At 37.0% G+C, this 5,813-nt stretch overlaps 1 long non-coding RNA gene across 1 annotated transcript in view; it reads right to left on the bottom strand.

Annotated features, from left to right (window-relative positions):
- Nucleotides 1-3,477: 3,477 nt before the first annotated feature.
- Nucleotides 3,478-5,813, bottom strand: part of LOC114077856 — a 17,525-nt gene continuing 15,189 nt past the window's right edge. The window contains exons 2-4 of the long non-coding RNA XR_003579134.1: nt 3,898-4,443; nt 3,705-3,830; nt 3,478-3,631 (exon numbers count right to left, since the gene is read on the bottom strand). This is a non-coding gene — a long non-coding RNA (uncharacterized LOC114077856). The remainder of the gene's footprint in view (nt 3,632-3,704; nt 3,831-3,897; nt 4,444-5,813) is intronic.

Raw genomic sequence — 5,813 nt, forward strand, 5'->3', positions numbered from 1 at the left:
ACATCTTTGGCCAGTTTCTGCAATCCCTGGGAATTATACATCAAACCTCCTGTCCATACACTCCCGAACAGAATGGGGTGGCTGAGCGTAAGCATCGCCATCTCATTGAAACGGTGGTTACTCTTCTACATCAATCTCATCTCCCTGTCTCCTTTTGGGTAGAAGCTCTAGCCACCGCAAACTACCTCATTAACAGAATGCCCAGTCACACCCTCTCCAACAAATCACCCTATCAACTCCTTTACCAAGAACTTCCCAATTATACCAACCCCCGCGTCTTTGGGTGTCTTGCCTACCCTTGGCTACGCCCTCATATTACTCACAAATTACAACCCCGATCCCGTCCTTGTATTTTTTTGGCCCATTTTTGGGTCGTGACAGGTTATCGCTGTCTTGACCCACAAACTCATAAAGTCTACATATCTCGTCATGTCAAATTTGTCCAAAATGAGTTTCCCTACGAATCTATTTCCTCCTCCACAAATACATCATTCATTGGCGTCCTTCCCCTTTTTCCAACATACTCACAGGGTCCCTCACCACCTTCCCCCACACCTCCACCCACTACCCAACCACCCCTCATCACCCCTTCGACCGCCACCCACAATACACCCGCAACCACCACCCACACTCACAACCAACCCGAACCACCCCATACCCACAACATCTCCAGCCCGATCCGTTTTGGGTCCTTCCCGGCCACCCCCGAATCACCACCGCCCGTGTTGTATTAAAGTGTTAACCTAATAAGGGAATATATGGGAGATATATATAGGTGATATAGGAAGGAGTACTAATCCTAATAGGACTAGGATTAAGGAGTACTAATCCTAATAGGACTAGGATTAGTACACAGTAAATACTAATATTATTTAATACTATTTATTTAATACTATCTGTTATTAGATTCGAAGTTTGCTATATCTTACTTCAACAAGGCCATATATTATGTTTGCTGCTAGTTTATTATCCAGATTCATGCAAGAACCAAGCCAAGTGCATTTTGGAGCTGCAAAGCGTGTTCTACGCTACTTGCAAGAAACAATGGATTATGGAATAATGTACAAATTTGGTGGAAATTTGAACTTAATTGGTTATTCTGATAGTGATTTGGCTGGAAGTATAGATGACATGAAGAGTACTTCTGGTTATGTTTTCTTATTTGGATCAAGCATTTGTTCTTGGTTATCAAAAAAGTAAAGTGTTATTGCTCAATCCACTGCCGAAGCAGAATATGTTTCAGCATCCAAGGCTACATCTCAAGCTATTTGGCTTAGGAGAATATTTTAAGACATTGGTGAAAAAAAAAGGGATTGTTCTGTATTGTGATAACAAATCAGCAATTGCAATTGTCAAGAATCGAGTCAGCCATGAAAGATCAAATCATATTTCCATCAAGTATCATTTTATCCGAGAAGCACAAGAGAAAGGCGAAATTCAGTGGCATTATTGTCAGACAGGAGAACAACTTGCTGACATCTTCACCAAAGCACTTCCTAGAGAAACAATTTTCTATCTTCGAGAACGCATTGGAGTTATCAAGCAAATGCATTAAGGGGGAGTGTTGGAATTAATGCATCAATGTTTAGTCTTCCAAAATTGTCTCTTAGATTTTTAAGAAGTCTTTATAGAATTTCGTAGTACATGTATCTAGTAAATTGTGATACATGTATTTAGTTATTTGTGCAAGACTTTTATTTTCTATTTTGAGTAGTATAAATAGTGATGTAGTTGATGATTGTAATCATCTCAAGTGGCCTTAAATAGCCTATAATAAACTTGAGCATTTTTCTAATGATATTATTTTTTCTTTCATATTTCCTACAGAGAAGAAGAAGCACCAGACAACAATGGTGATGGATGAGATAAGGAAAATTGTGCTCCAAGACTGTAAACTCTACCTTTCTTCACACCTCCTGCTACATTTGTCCACATTGAAGTAATATCATTAGATGTTAGTTGGATTATGGAACCAGCCTCAGAAGTATGTTGTGTTTGACCCCATCCATCCAAGGCTCTTTGAAATCCAACCTGAAATAAATGTTAAATAACCAATAACTCCATTTCTTTAAGATATAGTGCATAGTTAAGTAATACAGGAAGACCATTACATAAAGGAGGAAAAGAATAAAGAAACCAACGTTTCCTGCAATGAAGAAAAATATAAAATCAATTTGGAAGTTGAGGTTTCTCTCCTCTAGAAGCTGGAGGAAATGGTTTCAAGCAGGTAATTCTGAACAAAGAGATCTCGAGGAAGAATTAGTATGATTTGGAGCAGTCAGTTGATGATTTCTATGGTGTTGCTGAGTGGGATCCTATCCTTAAGAGCTGAAGGAGATGGTAAGTTTATTTAGACGTGAAAGATAATTTCCCTCCTATTTCTTGTGCAAGAAAATAATTCCCCTAATCGACTATATTCAATTTTTGTGAATGCTGGATTTTCGTGACAAGTAAATGAACAAGAAGCTGCTTAAGAAGAACAATGGAGGCATCAAGCATATTTTCATGGATCTTATTGCTGGAGAGCAGTAGGAGATATATATACTTGTCCTATCATGTTATGGATAGTTTGGTATGAATAAATGGTAGAATGTTACTATGTCTACTGTTCGCCAATTATGATTTGACAAACTCCTTTAAGTTATATCATTCCTTGAACTAGTTATGTAATATAATACTATGATCGTAGTCGTATCTGGAAACATGTGGTAGGTAGTATTTAATGAATATGAATTAATGTTTTTCTTCCTAGTAGCCACCAAAAGAATTTTACCTTCCTGTTAAAAAGAGTTAGACATATATCCAACTCTATGTATTCGTATTGTATGGTCTTTGCTACTTATGCCCTTGCCTACAGTTGTGCATTCTCAAATCAAGGTAGTAAGAAAGGAATTAATCACACAACTATTCTACCATCTTAGAATAATTATGACAAACAAAAAATAATTCATTTCCCACCAGCACCATGGAATATACAGAATTCTTGTTCTCAGCCATTGGCTGATCCATAAAATTCAGCAACTAGCAACCTCAACCAAGCAAAAAATCTGGGTCAAGGAAGCTATCGAAAAGCTTAGATTGTCGCCAATGTTACAATATTGTTATAAAGATCTAAGATTCTAAGCTTATGTTAAATGATATGTTATTGAAGTGTTGTGACTTACAAATGTCTCCTCTGCACGTGGCTCTACCCATTCGCCCCTTGTACCGTCATTATTTCTTTTCTTATGAGTCTCTTCAAACACCTCAACATCAGACACCTCTTCACCTTTTAACTTTGTCTGCAATAAAAGGTATATGAAGTTCAATCACATTTTGTTAGAAGTAAGGAAATTCAATTAAAAAATTTACCATTTTTTCGTGTGTGTGCTGCGGAACTCATGGAACCTCCGGTGTGTAAAGAGCTACCTTTTACGGAGGCCCGAGCTGCCTTTGCTCGCTCACACTTCTTTTTAATTTTAGGAGTGTTCAATTTCTCAAAAAATTTAACCCATATTTCATCTCGTAGCCAACCAGGCTTCTCATTACTTTTTCGAGCTTCAAACAACATTTCAGTAACTCGAATATGAGCATTCCTCTCAAAAATAACATTTATTTTGATCTCATAACGTAGCTGCTATACACACTTCATCTGCATATAAAAAAATATCATTACATTAAAAATTCAATATTTGATAATGGTATAAGAAAATTATGATTTGTACCTTAAATTGATTCCATATTTGCTCCCTGATATTGTACGGAAATTCTTTCATCTACCCCAAACATCATCGAAGAATGGTGTAATAGATTCCGCAACCATACGCGAGGCACGATATGATGGCACAAACCTGCATTATACTTCGTTCATGTAAGAAGTAAATTCACCAAATTAAAAATAACAAAAATATAACTTACCCATCCTCATCAGGGTGATAATTAGCCTATAAAAATCATCATATTCTCTAATTTCTCCAGCATTTTTGGTGTTTGAACATGCAGGTGCAGTAATATTACAGGGACTCCAATATTTGACCTCGACATTCTAGGTGTCGATGATGCTGGAGATACAGCTTGAGTTGACGATTGAAGCAGAGAAGAAGAGCTACCATTTCGACTTATATGACCACTCGAAGAAGAATTTATACGAGGTGCGGGAACAATATTATCAGGAAGGCTTGTATTCTTGCCATGAGAAGCTGTAGAGTTATTTTGTATTGGCCCATGTGGTGGTATACCAAAAAAAGAAGGTGGCAGTGAAGTGGACAGAGGAGGAAATCCAGGGGATAATGAAGTCGACAGAGAACACTTAGTCGGTGGCAGTGAAGCCTGTTGAGTAGGAGCGACAGATGCCAGTGAAGTGGGTTGAGGAGGAAAGGTGGGGGAAAATGAAGCTGATTGAGAACCATGTTGTTTCCTCTTATTTGTATGCTTTCGACGCTTTCCAGATGTCTTCTTCATTACCTAAAAAGATACTCAATACATGCACAAGGATAAATTGTAAGACGAATATGCACAATGATACATCATAAATAGTTATATCTATATGTTGTCATAATGTACAGGCCTATTAAGTATGTTAAAAAAGGACCAAGTTATCAGACTTCCTGCAATTTAATTGTTGGAAGATTATTGAAACACCGGCTTGCTTAGTTTAGTAGTACTATTAGTTGTTTGTTAGTCTAGTATTGATAGTTACTTCAGTGTCTAAGGCAACCAGACAACTACAATGTTCTACAAAATTTTACCCTGACTTTTTTGCTTTTCAGAATCTATACAATGGGATGGTTATTGGTGAAGGATATTTATAAAAAAGAAGGGTTATATTTAGACAAAGACTAGCTGGAATTAATGAGGACACACATGATTAGCAGGCTCAATGATCCTGCTAATCATGTGTTTTTTGTGATTATGTGTGTTACTTTGAGCAGGGTCTTTTTTCCCTTCAGGTATTACCGGAGGGTCCTCTGTAATAATGTGTCAACTAAGACAACAGATTCAGATATGAAGAAGAAAATGTGTCAACTCAAACAACAACAGATTCACATATGAAGAAGGAAATGTGTCAAATCTCTAATATCCTCGAAATCAAAGAAACAGCCTACAGTCTCAAGAAGCCTTGCATCCACAATAGCTGAGATAATTAGACTAATCAAAGATTTACATGATCAACTACAACTTGTATATCATGAGAGGACTAGACATATTGATATAGACTTTCACTTTATTAGGAAAAATATTCATTCTAAATAGTGATAAATCAGCAGATGCATTAACCAAGAGCTTAAGTAAAGTGCAACTTGAGTATCTGACATGCATACTTGCTGTTCTAAACATATTTATATATCACAAAGTTAAAGGGGGCGCAGTCAGTTAAATTAATTACTGACAGAGTTTGGACTGGTAAGAATGTTTCTTATGATCATCTTAGAGTCTTTGGGTGTAAAGCCTTTGTACATGTTCCTAAGGATGAAAGGTCAAAGTTGGATGTTAAAACTAGGCAGTGTATCTTCATTGGTTATGGTCAAGATGAATTGGCTATCGTTTCTATGATCCTGTTGAGAAGAAACTTGTTAGAAGCCGTGATGTTGTGTTCTTTGAAGACCAAACAATTGAAGATTTTGACAAAGCTGACAAGGCTGATTTTCAGAGTAGTGAGAGCTTAGGTTATGTTAATCCAGTTCCTTTGACTATCGTACCGGAAGAAAATCTTCATAATGATGAAAATCAAGTTGATAATGAAGATGTTGATCATGTTCAGAATGACCGGCATGATGTTGTTGATGCTCCAGTGCAAGATGATGTGGTTGTCCAACAACCAATTATAGATGCTC

This window comes from Solanum pennellii, chromosome 7 (assembly GCF_001406875.1).
Source record: "Solanum pennellii chromosome 7, SPENNV200".
NCBI lineage: Eukaryota > Viridiplantae > Streptophyta > Magnoliopsida > Solanales > Solanaceae > Solanum > Solanum pennellii.